Here is a 19,565-nt window from a genome sequence, read left to right as displayed (position 1 = left end):
TTTGGTGCGTCACATCTCTCGTGTTATTCGTTCGGAAGCAGCAATTGATTGCGTGTTAAAGTGTTTCGTTAGACGCATACTCTTTAAGTGGTTCTTTTTTGTATTACAGAAGACAGATTTATAACGTTCTCACACAGACCACCTTACAGCAGACGACAATTTGATGATTGAGGGCTGCTAAGATGCGCCCCACGTGTTTGTAGGGTTCCGTACGTGAAAGATAAATACAGGACCCAATTACTAAGTCTGTCTGTCCTTCCGTCTGTCACCAGGCAGTGTCTCATAAACCATGATAGCTAGAAAGCTGAAATTTTATATCACCGTTGTATTACCGTTGCCCCTAATAAACAAATACTAAAAATAAAAAAAAAATGAAAATATTAACTGGGTCCTTATACAATTAACGTGTTTTGTTCCTATTTTCTGCTCAATATTAATACCGATAATAGGTAGATGCGTAAAATTTTTATAGAATATTAAGTTATACATTACCTACCTTTCAAAATAAATATCTAAGTAAAATAAAGCTCCATTCAACGAACTTAATTTTTAAGCAATTATTTGTCAATAAACAAGAAGAAACGTGGACATTTTCAAGAAAGTAAACGGGATGATGTTACGGAACCCTTAGTGCGCGAGATCGACTCGCACTTGGCCGGTTTTATTTACGAGATAATAAGAAATTCGTGACACGTTGTCTCATTCATAAAGTAGGATGTTCTAAGAAATGTTTTCAGTATTTGTTTAGTTCGCGTGAAATTAGAAGTGATTTTGTTTACCTCGTATTTGATAATGGTTTTGGGATAATCTTGGATTTTATTGTAGGTACATTATTTCCAAACATTTAGAAACAGCATTCATTCCAAATGACAATTTCTATAATTTTGTTCAGTTGCTTTGATTTATGTTAACACAACATTTAATTGTATCCTGAAGCATGTGTTGAGCTTAAATTTACATGCACATCACGCCTTTATCTGTAACTGATAGACAGAGCCTTAGCGCACTCGTTTACCACGTCAAATGCATCGTGTAAAACGTTGGTCGTACTCACATATCGTATGTATGTATATCGTAAAATGTGATTTTATCCGCATTGGATACCGGGCATTACGCCGGGCGAGCACCGTGACGGGCCAGCTACGCCCAGATACCAGCTGGTGGGTAAGGATGCCACTGCTGGAACTTTAGATCTTCAATATTTTCCCCCACAGACTCCATTAAATCCAAAATTTAACGTGGCCTTCCAGTTTTATCAAAAACGCTGGCTCTGTCTTCCCCGTAAGAGATAAAGACGTGATTATGTTTGTATGTTAACAGTGAAAAGGCCGAGGCAAGCAGGTCGTATCATCAGATGAGTTATAAACCAAGTGGGGTCATTACATACTGCAGTCTTCATTCGTGACTTACTAGTGACAAGTTACTAGCCCATCGCAACAAGAATCCCAAGTTTTTAAGTACCATGTGGCCCTGGCATTTTAGGATAGGTCCACTCCATCTCTTCACCGTTGATGTCGTAAATGACACTAAGGGATAGGCTTGTAAACTTGGGATTCTTCTTTTAGCCGATGGCTTGCAACCTGCCGCTATTTGAATGTCAATTCCATCTTTGCAAAAGCATATTCAACAATTGAAAATCATAAGAACTGCCTTCAAAGTGGTACCCGAACTTACCTTTTACCGATTTATTTTTCAGCCTGGAATAAACGAAAAAAAAGTCGGACGGAGTTTTACTATACGGCAAAATAAAGCACCAATGATATGCTGGCCAACTGTATATATACACGCTTCAAGCACACACTCTAACATTACTGTGATATAGTCGGCCGCCATTACGTCATAGATGTGTCATAGATTATCTCACGAACTGGCAAGTTTTCTGCTACTCACATGCGTACAACGCCGCCATTACGATGCTTCACTTTTTTCAATCCAAGCTCCGTCCGCCTTTGTTTCTACGTCTATGCAATAAACCTGTATATTTTTGCAACCTAGCCTAGTGACAGCCCTATTTGAATAGCACCTACAATGTAAGAGGCGCCGGCGCCTGTTTCTGATTGTTTTATGTCATTTTATAGTACGTTATACGATGATTGGGGACTTCCAGGGCTCGATTCATTCAACTCTGCATGGTACTATCGACAACAGTAAAGCTTTTACGACAAAATCGTTTGCACGTAAACATACATAGACACGCCTCTAACTTTGACAAAACAAAAGAACGTTGGGCACATTTCTTGGCGCGAAAGCCTGGCTTTGGGTCAGTTGTAATCGTTCCTTCCAAAAAACAACACGAGTGACTGAAAAAATATTTCATTATTGATGTCTTTGTGGGAAGAAGGCCAAAATATATCGGCAATAGCAGGTGAATTAAACATTTCGGTAAATTTAAGAAATTTATTTTATTGTATATTTATTATTATATATAAATTATTTAGTTTGCCGTGTGATTCCCAGCATTTTATAAGACGTGTTTATCTCTCGTTTATTAATTGGTGATGTCGTAAAAGGTGACTAAGGAAATAAGATTCATCTAGTGCGAGCTTCCGTCTTGGTTGAATAGCGAAGCAAAACAGTATGAGCCAGTCGCTTATGTTCTCGCCCAGATTGTAATAGTCAATTATCACTGGTCGACAGTTTGGCGCAGCGATACAATGCTTGCCTCTAAGTTACAAGGGATGATGTTAATTTCTGTTTATTTTGTTTATAGAAATCAAGGGTACGATTGTGGGTTCGCCGCTACGCCTCTGAGGTCCTTTGAGACCCAAGACCCGTCGCCCTATGCCGAAGCTTATAAATGTGGAAGGTGTTGCGGAATTGCGAACCGTTTATAAGGAAAATTATTTTACACCGACGAGAGTTTTAGCTGAAAAGTTTTCATGTTTTCGGCACACTGTTCGCAATACTTTGCTCAGGGAAGGAATTCATTACCCCATATCGACAAAAAATTTTTTAATATCATTTGCTTATATGGCAGCATGTTTGAATTTCGCACGAGAATATCGTGACTTCGATTGGTCGCACGCCATTTTTCACATGAAAAGACAGTTAAATCTAGCCAACTCGTTCGGTAATTTTTACGGCATACGGACAATACGAGATTCGAGCCCAGGAATGTAGTCCCCAACACTGAATCTGGAAGAGTTTGTGTAAATATGTGGGTTCGGATGAGTGCAGCTGGACCAGAGGGATCAATAAACTACCTTGAGGTGTTCCAAGGGACCATGTTGCCGACTTTGAGACTCGTGTACTTTTTAGGGGAAATGAAAAAATTATGTTTAGTGTAACATTATTTTTATGGAATAAATATTTGTTTTCAAAACGGATAACATGCTTTTGATCTATGCTAAAATAAATTGAAATATGTAAAAAAGGGTGGGTTCAGAAATAGAGAAGTTAGCATCATTATTTTAATAATATAACAACGATTAATGTGAGTGCTTACAGGCGATTATTTCATTAGATCAAAGGGTAAGGCCAACTATTGCAATTTTATAGACCTCCGTGAATACTTATTAACCGTAAAGGTCGATAATTAAATTATACATACAGTTACAAAATAGTTATCAATTTAATAAGGATAGAGTTATTTATAGACTATCCTTTAAGTGATGCTTGTAACGCACGCTTTTTAGAAAGAACAGGTTAACTTATTAATCCATCGACAACTTTTTCTGAATGAAATTTTGATTTTGACAACTTTACCGCGGTTGTAGTCTCTGCCTGTCCATTCGGCAATATCTCTTCCAATGATGATGATGATCTGATGCAGAGGACAAAAAAACATACATACAGAAAATCACGCCTTGTTTCCCGGGGGGTGGGGGTAGGCAGGAACTGTTTCTTTCCACTTGTCACGATATCTGCATACTTCCTTCGCTTCATCAACTTTTATCACATTGTAAAGTCGATCAAAGGAAAGGCTTTGAACTTGGGGTTGACATTATGCGGATCTTGAATTGAATGTAAAAATACACGAAGTGCTCCATATAGGTTTTCTTTCCTGTAATATACCTTTTATGCCGTGTAGTGTCCGGCACTGTAGATAGAACTACTCCATGTTTTTCCCATGGATATACTAAAAGGCGACTAAGGGATAGGCTTATAAACTTGGGATTCCTCTTGTACTACGCGTTGGGTCAGCAACCTGTCACTATTTCATACTCAAGTCCATCACGTTCAAATATATATGTAGCTTTATATTCATACTTTTCAAGGCTGTTAGTAAGTTTGTAAGTATATTTAAATTTTCCATTTGTCTATGATGCAGCCAACGAACTCTGTATGTTCAAATTCCATATAAAACCGAGCTATGTTGTAGACATGTGCAAGGACATCTACCTAATTCCGTTTTGCCAGATGTTTGTTCAGCGAAATTGTGAATATCTAAACTGGTGTTGCACTAATATTATGGTGCTTTGTTAGCACAATGGAACTTCGCGTTTCATATTTGTAAAATTCACAGTTAGTTTAGTTTGAAGGTAAACAGTTCTGAATATGTTAATACATATACCACACCTTTACCCTTAAGTTGTTGACGTGATGAAGTGGTACGTGGGGTAGACGTGACGTGGTGGGAAGGCTATCCTTGATCGACAGCGAGGGAAGGGAAGCAGCAGCTTATAGGGTTATGTTGGAGTAAACATAAGTATAGCCAAATACTAAGTAGAGCGTCGATGGTCGAATCGGTAATATGCCCGGTTAAAACGCGTGATGCGCAGAAAGGCACAGGTTCAAATCCCACCTCGGCCATGTACTCCAATGACTCTTTTCAAAGTTATGTAAATTAGTTTGAATACTAACCGATGCTCTTAAGGTGACAGAAAAACATAGTGAGTAAACCTGCACATTTAGGCAACTGGATGTGTAACCATGGTTCCAATACGGGTTAGGTGTACCTGCAAAGATTGCGGAGGTATCTGACCTCGGCAAGTTGCTTCGTGTAAAACCTGATTCACCCAATAAAGGATCCATGGTCAAAGGCATTCCCCGGGCTCCTCTTCCAGAGAGGTGAGGATGCAGGACTAAAGCCAGCAGGAAGAAGTTTCGCCAAGTTAACGAATGTACTCGTATATTGCATTTAAACTCCGTTCAATATCCGTTCAGTAGTCACCTAAAATTAACACCTTTCACAAAAGTCACAGTATTCAATGCAATCTGAGAACATAAACCTATATTTATATGTATGTAACAGCGAATACAGACGCAATTTAATCTGAACTTGTGCCCCAACAATGGGTCCCAGTTACGAGTTGTTTAACGCGACGCCAACTCCCAGCGTCGCACTCGATATCTCCGAGTTTCGAATGCATTAACAAACAAACAATCAGACTGCGACAACTGTCTGAGAACTGATTTAGTCAATGTAGGTACTTGCAGGCGGGATTAATGGCGCTCGCGACGCGGTTCCTGTCACCGAATATTTGAATTTGGATTTTTGATTATTACCATCTCCAAGCCTTGCTAGTTTGGTATCTATTGTATATATTTTATGTAAGTTTATTATTTGGTATTTACATATGTAGTTTGTTAGTTGTTCAAAATGTTAAATACTAGTTTTTCTCCATTGCAAGCGAGCATATAAATCAGTGTTAATACGTCTTGACATATTTCACGTTTTTGGACTAAAGTAACATCTCACATTAAAAACAGAAGAGGATTATAAAACACCCACTGATGACTAATCGTTAGTGATAATGTCGTTATCCCAAACGCCGGCTAGTGTAACCCCAGCCTAACTGCATCCAGTCAACTCGATCGCGATAAAACATCTCCATAAATAGAACTGAGGCGCCAGACGCCGCCGCGTGTGAACCGACCTTAACGTCTGCCGTATAAAGTTGTCATTTGAACCGTACACACACGCCATGCAATACTGCACTCTATTATATCAACATAAAGTGCAAATCACCGTAGAAACAGCCCAGCAATATAGGCTGTAAAGTTGGGAAAATAAAGTTTATAGTACGTTGGGAGTACTATCGTAGTAGTTTAGGCGTGTGTGCGTGTCGTTAGTCGTATGCAGCGGCCGATGTTGCAGTGTGAGTGCACAGTAGATATATTTTATGAATGGAGTTTATATTTGCAGACTGAGGTCTGCCCGCCATATTGATTTTTTCCCGCCGTTTGCTCTAACGTATGTTCGTCGAAGATTATCTATGTTGATTTAAATGTTTATTGTGTGCGATTGTTAAAGTATGTTTTTAAATTTATATGACTTGTGTTGCTTTTAGATTGATTTTGCAATGCAAATTAAAACTATTCAGTGTCCAAGCTGTTAAAGATTCAAAGATTTAAGACGAAGGGTTAGTCTAGCTTGTCATTTTGAATCTTAATGAAATGAGCAAAAACATTGAAAATATTACTTTTCATAACTTAGACTCTGAGTAGCCTAGCTAACAGAGCAAAAGAAATAATAAAATTAATACGTACACTTATGAACAAATAATATATTATATACTACATTACTTGTCCGGACATTAAGTTTTTTTTTAAATAAATTTCCACTGAAATGAGGTCAAGCTAGCAACCTGTCTCTGTCCGAATGTCAATTTCATTCCTAAGCTATTCAGCTAAACGTGGCCTTCCAGTGAATGTGGCCTCAGTCTACCCCGTACGGGATAAAAAAAAATTGATGCGTCATCATACCATTGACATACGACTTCATAGGATTGACATTTTATCAACAGTCGGCATATGTGTGTCCGTCTGTTTGTTTAGGCCCATTGTGGTCGTATCCGGCCTGCCACGGGACGCCATCACAGAGCGGTTTAACGGTTGATATTTGTACCAGAAATTAAGTATTAATACCATTAGGTATTGAAAATATTGATTTGGCAGCAGAATTTTTTATTTTTATGAAGTTTAATTACTCGTTTCGTGGTATCATATCAGCAAAAGGTGCCTTGAAAGATGGTCTAAAGACTGGCAGATCTCGGGGTTGTATCATGAGGTTCAAGTTCAATTTCTGCTCTTCGGTGTTCGTCTAATATTTTATTTAATTGTTATCGAAATTTATTTGTCTGTTTCAGGTAAACTCGAGAAATCAACGCCATCGAATTCTTCTCACCACTTGCAGCAATGGTAAATATTTCCTATTAAATCTACTACTACGTCATTAGAACATTCTTAAATACATTAGAAGATCACGTCTTTATCCTTCACGGGGAAAACAGAGCGTAAAGATTTAAATATATATTACCTAAAGGACAAATAAAGCCATAGTAGGTACAGCTCGACGTGACCTTTCAGTCTTTTCAAGACTGCTGGTTATGTCTACCCCGCGAGGGATATAGACGTGATTATATGTATGTAAACACCTTAAATAAATAAATAGCCTCAAAGTAAGTTCAAGACTTGTGTTACGAGATCCTTACTCAATGTATCGTTGAGTTAGTATCTACTATATTATAAATACTTATTAATAAATTATTACTCGAAATAAGAAGCATAGTTGAACCCGAAGTTAAGAAAACCATGTAAATACGACATTTTCCGCCCAGTAACCTTGCACAATTATAAATTCCTACCAATATCCATATACATAATCCGATAAAGCATCGACACTATCATTGATAACTAAATTTTACAACGACTATTCACAAATCCTCTGCTCACATTTCGTTGGGAGTGTTATCGCGAATTACAATTCAATAAATCTTTCTAATACTCGGCTCAAACGACCGCTGCTATCACATAATCTGCGATGTCCTTCGATGGGATAATTTATTTATCAGATAAGTCCGTGATAATTGAGGCCTTACGGTAGCTGCAGTTTGTGAGTGACGAGTGAAGTAATCTTATCTTGTATCCGAGATTTCTCCCGGGTTTGCTGTTGTGGAAATTGATTGATACATAAATATATACGGGACAAATTACACAGATTGAGTAAGCCTCGAAGTAAGTTCGAGACTTGTGTTACGAGATACTAACTCAACGATACTATATTTTATAAAAAATACTTATATAGATAAACATCCAAAACCCAGGCCAATCAGAAAAAGTTCTTTTCTCATCATGCCCTGGCCGGGATCTCCGATGTCACAGACAAGAGTACTACCGCTGCGCCACAGAGGCCATCTCTATGACCGCCGTAATTTTAAGCAACGACGATTTTCTTCTTCGTGGCGTTTCTAGCGTTTTCTTATTACTCTTTCCCCCATAAGCAAGGCACGCGCGACGCCGCTTTCGTCGCGCGAACAGCTATCGCCGTTTCGCTTTTTATTATGACATGAAACGGGACAGCGACAGTGCCATGTTAGGAGCCCCATGTACGGCTTTGACTGTAATACATACATATGTATGGTCACGTCTATATCCCTTGCGGGCCAGACAGAGCCAACAGTCTTGAAAAGACTGTATGGCCACGCTCAGCTATTTGGCTTAATGATAAAATTGAGATTCAAATAGTGACAGGTTGCTAGCCCATCGCCTAAAAAATAATCCCAAGTTTGTAACTCTATCCCTTAGTCGCCTTTTACGACATCCATGGGAAAGAGATGGAGTGGTCCTATTCTTTTTTGTATTGGTGCCGGGAACCACACGGTAATCTTGCAGATTTATGAAAGAACATAAATATGGTGATTAAGTGGCAATACATACAAACATATAATCACGTCTTTATCTCTTACGGGGTGGACAGAACGGACAATCTCGAGAAGATAGCCCGGCTCTATGGCTTAGTGATGGAATTTTAAATAAGGTTAATAGTAATCGCCTAAATGAAGTAAGTTTATTATAAGCCTTTATTTTATTGTCTTCAATAATTTAAGTGACAATAAATATTAAAAAAAGATCGCCTTATTGTAAGGTAATCATTACACTGGATAAATGATACATGTGACGTCAAATGAAACACTCTTGTTGATAGGAAAGATATATATATTTTTTTTCTGTTTCCAATTCAGATAAAAGGTTTCTGCTTAAATTCTTTAAAAACGTCACACTGGGTGCGGTCTATTGGATTTGTACGATTCGAGTTGCCATATGAGTAGTAGTAGTCTCTGTGTACCCCTCCGGGAAAGAGGCGTGATTTTATGTATGTATGTATGTATGAGTTGCCATATTGGCTGCTTGTCAGAAAGAAATAAATGTATGTGATTACATTATTCTTTATTTAATAATTACTAGAGGCCGCCCGCGACTTCTTCCGTGTAAAATCATTCTCGTGGGGATTCCAGGATAAAAAGTAGCCTATATGTTATTCTGGGTCTTCAGCTACCTATACATACCAAATTTCATCGTAATCAAAAAACATCCATACTGACATCCTGACATACTGACAAACTTTCGCATTTATAACATTAGTAGGATATAAAATTATGTGCCGTGTGGTTCCCGGCACTTTAGAATAGGACCACTCCATATCTTTCTCATGGATGTCGCAAAAGGCGAGTAAGGGAAAGGCAACAAACTTGGGATTCTTCTTATAGGTGATGGGCTGGCAACCTGTCACTAAATGAATTTCAATTTCATCATTAAGTCATACAGCGGATCGTGGTCTTTCAATCGTTGCGAGACTATTCTCTCTCTCAGCCCCGTAATGTATATGGACGTGATTACATTTAACCATTAACCAATATGGGTTAATGTTTCCCTGCACAGGTCAGGCATCAGTCCGGGCTCCTCTCCAGAAAGGTCTAAAACCGGGATCAAGGCTAGGAGAAAGAAATGTTATTAATACCCTAAAAATTACAAAGGTTTTTTTTAATATTGACCCTTAAATGAGCTGAACAAAATTGCGTCGTAAAAAAAAACTAAATTTTCATAGATTTTTTTTTACAACAATCAACAAACAATTTGAAAAGAGAAATATGATTTATACAATATTATACAAATTATACAATGAATGCCCTGAAAAAAAAATTACATAAGTTTTCTCAAGTGCTAACATATAAAAGAACCGAGCAAACTTGCGTCATAATATGAATAGCCCCATACAATGTATAGTAACCAATTTGTTCAGGTGCGCAGGCGGCGCCGGCAGCAACGAGTTTCACGAGAAAATCGTGTCACTAGGTCATTTTCCGAGGAACCGTTCACAGACCTAATAACATTTCAAAAACAATAGACAGATTTGTTTTTAATTAGTACATGTATGTTGATTTTGATTTATTTGAAGGTTGATTCAGTGTTTTTGTAATTATATCGAGACCATACTAAGACTGCTTCAAAAAACTGAGCTTCCTTTAAGTTCCAAGGGTATTTTTCTCCAGACCAATGGCTTAATAAGACATTTCTTTAGAAATAAAACAAAATTTTCTTTATTACTAAATATCTATTTAATATCCAGTATACAGAAATAAATCAAAACTCTGAGAGACCTTTATATCAAATGTACCTAAATTCATAATTTGGCCCACCTACAGAACAGAATGCGTATGTATGAAATTATTCCATTCATACATACATACATACATATGATCACGTCTATATCCCTTGCGGGGTAGACAGAGCCAACAGTCTTGAAAAGACTGAATGGCCACGTTCAGCTATTTGGCTTAATGATAGAACCGAGATTCAAATAGTGACAGGTTGCTAGCCCATCGCCTAAAAGAGGAATCCTAAGTTTATAAGCCTATCCCTTAGTCGCCTTTTACGACATCCATGGGAAAGAGATTATTCCATTCATCATTAATTTATTTACTAATCCACACGCCATGATATTCTAAAGTTCCGCTTGTTTCTTTTTTTATATAAATAAGAGACAAATTAGTGGTAAAGTGAGGTAAAATTTGCTACATTAATTCCATCACGTTTGTAAATCTATCAATCATATCCAAAACAATATCGGAACTAATTGATTTACGTTAACGGCGTGTGATATTACCAATCGGAACATTCCTATTAATTAGAGCTCATGATATAAAAACAATAACGCAAGATTTTTATTTGTAACATACAACTTTACATTTTTATTTATGTGTGAAGTGAATCTATCAAATGTTCCAATATTATTTTTCGTGTCTCTTTGCACTTTATTCTCGTAATTAAATTGAAAAAAAATCTCTTGAATAACACTTATTCTCTTATGTATTTTTCAACAGATGGAATAATATTAAAATGTACCTATTCAAAAAAATGCATTCTACTTTTTTATTGGTCTGTGGTCCGTTCGATTTCCTAATGACGTCAATAGCACCTCATTCAGATTCATTACCTTTTACAGCTTTACTTTTGTTCCGAGAACACCTGGATTTTGTAATTATACGTATTTTTATATCATTTTTATCCAAATAGAACAAATGACAAGTATGTTCCAATTACTTTGACATAGTTTGCTGTTCTATTGTACTTTTAGTACGTTTTTTTTATTGTCGTTTTCAAATGACTTTTTCAATGTGACGGGAGACTAATATAACTATCTAAACAATTCTTGGGGTTGTCGACGCAAATATTTTCAAGATAGTATGTGTGTCGAGTAACAATATTCCTACGTGATTTGATGCTGTAACATCCCGTTGAAACAAAAAAAGTGGGTACATTGACCAAAGTACACGTATACAATTTGAATATTCTTTACATTCAACGCTCATTGCTCATACCAGACAGGAAGCTTCTTCATATTATATCCAGTTCCTGCCTGCCCTTAGAATTAATTTCGAGTCCAGATTGACAGAATGATAAATAACCACTTCGAAGTGAAAAAAAAACGGTAGAAAATGTAAATGTTTACGAAAGAACGGATAATATCTTAACCGATTAACTGTTTGATAGAAATAGAATTGAAAAGGCGTATAATAATGATGTTTGGAACAAAGCTGAAATTAAAGATATTGACATAGTTCCCGTAATAGTATAGCTACAGATTAAACGGAAGCCGCATAAAAAGGGATTTTTGGCAGACATTTTGTAAACAAAATTATACAGAGACTTTTGAAACAAATTACTATATCGCTACATTTATTTGATTGCGTTTTTTATAATCTAAGAGCCGAGTTTTCTTCAAGAACCCTTGTTGGTAGGGCTCTTCGGATATTGGTCGTATGTTGGATAAGGAATCGAGGTAAATCGTTAAGATTACGATGGGGCGTAGGCGCAATCGAGGGCATGACGAAATACTGATTGATAACGTCCTAAACTGTGATAACAATGTCGTTGTTACTATGGAGAAACGTGCCAGTAATCGCCCTTCCCCCGTTATATTTATTATCGTAGTTATAGAGTCGGGTCATTGATCTTTTTAGATATTTCTCTGACGTAGGCTCTTACGCAAAGTCGAAGAGACATTGATTTGACATTTTTTTAAACATTTCATCACGTCTATATTACAAGACAGAGCCAACAGTCATCAAACTGAAAGGCCACGTTCAGCTGTTTGGCTTAATGGTAGACTTGAGATTCATATATTGACAGGTTGCAAGCCCATCACCTAAAAGAGGAATCCCATGTAAAGTCTATCCATTAGCCATCGTATCGACTTTTTTTAATACAGCAAAACAGAAAGTATCTTTAAAATAAATCCTTTCATCGGTTAAAATATGATATAATCTATGTATACATCATCGCTTGCAGAGTAATTATTCAACATTCACTCGTGCATTCATTGTAATTGATCCAAAAAGTTTAAAAACGCGCCGTCATCTGGTACGTATTAATCTCTGCCCCCTCCTAGATTTATTACGGGATTCGTCACGTCGTAATTTGACCAAATTGAAAATACATTTCGCACGAAGTCGGCACATCGGCGGTCTTTGTCGTACGCGACAATGTGCGAGTATATTAAATGTAATAGTTGGTGCTTCGTCATAGTTCTCGAGCACTCTCTCCGGGACTGGAGTCCCGTGAGACAGCACTTTGGACTTTTTAATTGACTACCATTTCACACATTCAACAGAGCCACCATCCAGATGTGTTTATTTTGCAGTATTGTGTTCTTTAAAATGACTTGCTGTATTTATCTTAGATTTTGGAATGCATCAATCCATTATTGCCACGTATGATACAGTTCAATTGAATTTTCCAAAATTATAAGATTGATTTAGTTTATACCTTTTGAGTTCAATCATAAAACATGATGAGATGAGTCTATGTCTTCTGTTATCAATATTTATTCATTAGTCATGGCGTGTTCCTATTAAATCCAAAATTTTACGCATCCTAACGATAGTTTACTTCATTTTAGCAAGACTTACATTTTGTAAAAGGCTTGGCACACTCCTTCTCCATTTCATCACAGTTATATTTCGATAATGATGAATGATTTCCTTTATTCTTTGTTACAGATACAACGCGATATATCTTTTACAAAAAAGTTCCTTCGGTCTTCGGCACATCCACCATTCAAGATCTACAATTAGATTGGGCTCTTAATGTTACAAAGACATTTCCAGATTCATTGTAATCTTTCCATTGAAGTATAACCTAGCAACAAGTGGACCACAAAAAACTGGCAGTTGACTATTATCACCAAGTTCAACATTACTTATTATTATTTATTTTATTATTTTTTTGTCAACTTTCATTACGTGATAAAGTTTCATTACAGTTTATTGTGTAATTACTTAAAATTGATTTGTAACATTTAGCAGCCCAATGTTATCACATGATCTTATGAATAATGTTAAAACAAACATTTACATTGAAAAGGTCTTGGAGGGAATCGAAAAAATGCTCTTGTTAGTTTATAAGTTATATGACTTTGCCGATTGTGATCTTCGTAACATTTTTTTGTTTTCCTTCGTGATCCTGAAAAGTTCGCGCATTTATATTATTTATGTTGTTGTTAAATACATTTTTATTTATGTGTAAAGTTTTATTTGAATTTTGAATAATATTGACTAACAAATACTAAACATTCTAACGCATGACTTTATATTTTACGAATCCAACTCGCGAGTGTGCATGACTTGATGTTGTTATAGATTTATTTTTAATTTTACACATTGTTAATTGTTTAGACTACCTGCTACGCTGACATGCTTTTGTTAATTTAAATGTGATAATTATTATTGATTTTGAAATGTTTACTTCAACAATTTTTATATCATGTGATCAAAATGTAAGAGATCTGTAATTATTCGTACGCCTTGCTCCATAAAACTTGATTTTAGGCTAAATCGAATCAGTCACTTAAATTCGAGTTTTAGTTTATGCATGGCAATACCCGGGGATTGCATTCTAGTTTTTTTAAGAAGAAAAATTTGATTATGCAATCTGATTTATTTGAAATCGATGTTATTTTATTAAATTTGATTATAATCAATAAACATTTCGGCATGATGATATTGTTTCATTTATATCTCCTGTAAATTGTAAATTTTAGCTACAATAATCTAATTAAGGATTAAGCTTCTGTGTGATGGTCCCAGAAGACGTTCCCAGCGTCGTGAATGGCCCGTTTGGAGGTCGGACGTAAAGTCATTTTTCAATTAATCCAATGTCATCAGTACAGCGCGACCTCTGCTCCGAATCTTAGTACATTTAGGATTACACACGAAAATCCACTTTATTATGGACGCATTATCATTTATTTTAAATTGATCGACATCGCCGCATCAATGTAGACATTTGGCAAATTTATACAGTTGTTGCTAGAATTTACTTTTGGACTCTGTCTGAGCGCGCTAAAGGTCGGATTTCGTGAGTTCCGAATTGTAACCACCTCTGTTTCTAGAGCACATTATATATTTTACTGAACTAGGTCGTGTCAGTGGGACATTGCTGATTTACGTGTAGTTTAAAAAATATTTTTTTGCCCCATAAACGAAACGTAAATAAATAAAATGGTCAACATTTAACATAATAATCTTGATATTCAAAATAAAAATATATTTTCAAATTTTCGGTAATAATAATAACCAGCAGGGCACGAGGTGACTTTCTACTGTGAAATTTTTTACTGTACCTACTTTAAGTACACCTAAAGATATTATAAAAATTTCATTTGTATTTGATCCCTCTGGAGAGGAACCTGGGTTGCTCTATAACTACGATCCTATCCGAGCTCCACAACCTTTATAGGGAAACCTAGCATATAATGCATTGGTTAGTAATCAAAGTAATGTACATAACATAGAAAAGATTCATTAGTAACGTGTAAATATCAAATTCCTGTATAACCGCAGATAAATATTCATTGTATGAGTATTCTTCTTTTTGTCTCAACAAAAGCAGCTTCACCATACCTAGAATACAGATTAGTCAAACTAATTAATTCATCATGTGAAATGGCTGTCAGAACGTCAGAGTGTTATCATTTATGATCTAGGAGGTCAGTCACCCGCTAAATCCCACAGATAATTATCGTATTTAGAACGATGGCCGATCAAATAGAATAATCGGTAGGCGCGTTCGATGTCTTGGACTGCTTTTTAGTTATGTCCACTGCTAGTTAGGAAAATTATATAATAGCCCAGTACATATATACATACATATGTATATACCTTGCGGGGTAGACAGAGCCAACAGTCTCGAAAATACTGAAGGCCATGTTCAGCTGTATGGCTTCGTGAAGGAATCGAGATTCTAATAGTGACTGGTTGCTAGCCCATCGCGTACAATCCCAAGTTCGTAAGCCTACGAGTTTACCTTAGTGGCCTTTAACGACATCCATAAGAACGATATGGAGTGGCACTCTTCTTCTTGGGAAATTTGGCACTAATACTATTAAGGCACCTTGCACTCCGGAATATTTAAGCGAAACTTCGGCTTGTCTTTGCCCGACAGTCACTTATCAATACTCATTCGAAAGAGATGAATATATCGATTTGATTTCAAAATATTCAAACTAATTTATAAAAATCATTGACTCGTTTTTCCAAATGTAATAATTTATAATCAGTTAAAAAATATCGCCCAATTGCCTTGTCTTATAACTTTCTTAATGGAAATCACTAAAACGGATGCACTTTCAAATTGGCCAAATGCAGAGCAACACGCCAACTTAAAAACGCTTTACGTAGTCCCCTCAATGGGCAATACGCCAGAATTTACCGCATGCCATCAAAATTAAATTCTGACATTTTTATAAGCGGCTCCTTATAGCCACTTTGGATAAATAAAAGTTGTCACGCCATTGACTTTCGTGCTTGCGAAATTCGACTTAATTGGGCTGACTTCGGCTTTCAAGCTTATCGTCGTGGTGATTTAATATTTGACCCTCGAAAAAAAGAGGAGGTATTACAATATCGTGTGGCTTACTTGAAGTGTGGTTTAGAAATTCAAAATCGATCGAATCAAGAATGTATGAAGAAGGATTGAGAGTCTGGACACATTAGGAAACGACGACTAAGAAGAATAATGAGATTTTGGTGTATTAAACATGAGTCAGAAGCCGTGAGTTGGGTCAGAGTGGAGACTCTCAGGGTTGTGCTGGCAGAATTATTTGTGGAAAAAGTGACTGCGATACGACAAGTACCCAAAAACACTGTCCATTACGAACTGTCTCAAATGAACACTGCCGCTTACACCGTCTGCACCGTACGCTACCACATCATACATACATATCATCACGTCTATATCCCTTGCGGGGTAGACAGAGCCAACAGTCTTGAAGACTGAAAGGCCACGTTCAGCCGTTTGGCTTAACGATAGAATCGAGATTCAAATAGTGACAGGTTGCTAGCCCATCGCCTACAAAAATCTCAAGTTTATAAGCGTGGGAAAGAGATAGCATTAGTTCTATTGGTGCCGGGAACCACACGGCACCACGTCATTCAGGCATATTACTGCAGATAGATGCCACATCATTGTAGGATCATTTGAGTCGTAGGACGTCCACTGCTGAACCTAGGCCTCCCTCAATGTCTTCCACCTCGCTGTATTGGAGGCGACATGCATCAAACGTTTCCCTGCCGATTTAGCCAGATCATCAGTCCATCCTACGCTGCGCTTTTCGGGACGTGGGCTCAACTCGAGGACTTTTTGGCCTCATCGGCCATCAGCCCTTCGAGAAATGTGGTCTGCCCATTGCCACTTGAACTTGCTGACCCGAGCTGCTATGTCGGTTGCTTTCGTTCGTCTACGGATCTTCTAATTCCAGATTCGATCTCGCAGAGAAACACTGAGCATAGCTCGGTGAGTGACCCTGATATTTTTTTATCTATTTAAGAGGCAGAGTTAGAGACCACGTCTCGGCACCATAGGTCATCACTTTCAGCACGCACTGGTCAAAGACTCTTGAGACATTGAGGTATTTTAGAGGCGAACACATTACGTATCTTCCTGAACGCTACAGAGCCGATACCAGATACGTGTGAAATATCAAAAAAGATTTATATTTCAGTCTCACTAAAAGCAGCACAGATACATATTTGACATAATCTAATCTATTTATCATACATACGCGTGCACGTAAATTCAATTATCACGAATCAAGTGTTATATAAATTTTATGATATATTTAAAGTTTGAAGTTTTGTTCTAATAATATACTATCTAATATATTAAATTTTGATCATTTATTCACAACTGCCAAAAGTATACCTTTATCTATTACTTTGACAGCGCAGATAATAGCGAGACGTAGGTCTATTCATCAGGTAAAAGAAACGAGAAGAAGTGATGTGAAAATTTAAGTAAGTAAGAACAATGAAGAATTATTTCTCTCGTATAATATTCACGTATTTTTTTTAAATCAATTATAACTTATCACAATGTCTTTCAAAGGTTTTCTGTCCACCCACTACACGTGTGCCTCCAATAGAAATAAAAGTATCTATGTATATTTGGATTTTAAACTTTTTTCATCAAACGCCTAATTTGATTTACATACGTAGTACGTGTATGAATTTAGTTTATCCAAAAGCAACTAATAAACGCAAGAACATTGTTAAAAATATAGTTTGATTTTTTTATGAAAGAACACCATTTATTTTGACAAATAAACGTCTGCTTTTGCTGATTTCACCTTACAAATTGCGTGTGCCAAGTGTACTTTTTCTCTGATCTAAGGTTCAATCTAAACAATCGCTAGGCAGACATTTCTTAGAAGTCTGGCGTCTAGACCCGACCAATACCTCTGAGCTATTTCCATTTGGAAAGCCATCTCGAATGCTTGCAATATTATGACTGTGACTTGGAAATATTAATTTCCGGGTTCAGCTGCTTCAGCAAGATTTTTAAATTACAATTGATTTGTAAAAATTACAATTCAGCTAAACATGGCCTTCGTTATTGGGACTTTGTTTCATAAATTGTTTCATAAATAATAATTTTAGTTTGATTCTTTTTTGCTAAGTATACCTACTCGTGGTCCTCTTTACGCCTCCAATTGCGGTAAACCCGTAAGCCAATATATAGGCAGTCAGATTAATATATTTTACAAAAACAAAAATTTATCTAGATCTGATGGTACACATAGAATTTCCCATCATTTTCATATTAACACGCATTGCTTCCTCAAACACCAGAATACACCTTAATACCATAAAACTGTCTCGTTAACATAACAACGTGTCAAAAACGCAACGTAAAAAAACTAACGACTCGGCGATAAAAAGTGGAAATTGCCTTTCGTCGAATTCAAAAACTTCTTGAAATTTTAAACATCCCCATTACGTTACAAAGCTGTTTACGGTTGTTAATAAGGTAAAACGCTTTAATTGGTGCAACCCGGGGTCGTAATAGGCTGTTACTTGACCAAAACACACATAAAATTAAGCACAAATACTGTAATTTGACATAAAAAAAAAATAGAACGCATACGATAACAAGATATCTATAAGAGGTGATTTATCCTCCAATTATTACTTAGGAATCCCTTAAATATAGTTAAATTACAGTTTTTGGACGCATGTAAGTTTTAATTACCGCATTTCTGTATTTTTATTTGGTTTCAAATTTGGAGCGTCAAATGTTGTGAGTACAGAAGAGTCGATGTGTAGTAACTTTTTCTTACACGAACACTATAGTTGTATTGGTTTGCATTTTTTTTTAAATTTTAGAGTTTTGTTTAGACGGGGTTGATAATCATCCCTCCATCTCATCTATCCAATATCTATCATAATCTATACAATGTCGCTTGGTAAAATTACAAAATATTCTGTTTTAACTTGAAAAAATATGTGCTTATAAATAAAGTTAATTTGTTTAGATTTATTAAGCAACATTTACGGGAACACACGCCTGGTATCATCTGTGTTATCATTAATTTGTAGTTGGAGTTCATGCACGCATGAAGAGTATTTGAATACTGTAGAAGTACCCTTAATTGATTTAGGCCGAGTAGGCACGATAAAAACAGTCGTAAAGTAACGTTAAGGGACTTTTATGGCTATTATAAGTTAGGGAATCCTGAATGCAACATTTTTATGGAAATGGCGTTCGTTTGTGAAATCAATTTTTAACAGACTTCTTAGTAAGGTGGTTTTTAGTTAGTATATTAGATAAGAGAATGTTTTTAATTCATTATTGATTCCGATTTTCATCTTTTGAAATGTTATTTGCGGTCGCATGCAAATTTTATACCTACTTGTTAAAATTACTTTAAAATTTCACATATTATAAAAATTTGTCCCGACTCTCGTGCGCATAACGTCACATTTTCAATATGAGTCATACACGGATATGCAAGTGGCATTTATCTTGGCCAAATCAAACACTCGATCCGAAATGTACACTCACAA

The 19,565-nt window shown here is 36.4% G+C and overlaps 1 long non-coding RNA gene across 1 annotated transcript in view; it reads left to right on the top strand.

Annotated features, from left to right (window-relative positions):
• The window catches only part of LOC106139932 (uncharacterized), a 132,901-nt gene extending 118,691 nt beyond the window's left edge, over positions 1-14,210 (top strand). The window contains exons 5-6 of the long non-coding RNA XR_009657066.1: positions 7,032-7,083; positions 13,224-14,210. This is a non-coding gene — a long non-coding RNA (uncharacterized LOC106139932). The remainder of the gene's footprint in view (positions 1-7,031; positions 7,084-13,223) is intronic.
• Positions 14,211-19,565: the final 5,355 nt, after the last annotated feature.

Source organism: Amyelois transitella, chromosome 11 (assembly GCF_032362555.1).
Source record: "Amyelois transitella isolate CPQ chromosome 11, ilAmyTran1.1, whole genome shotgun sequence".
Lineage (NCBI taxonomy): Eukaryota > Metazoa > Arthropoda > Insecta > Lepidoptera > Pyralidae > Amyelois > Amyelois transitella.
Note: the sequence above shows the minus strand (reverse complement) of the source record. Positions and strands in the feature narration are given on the sequence as shown.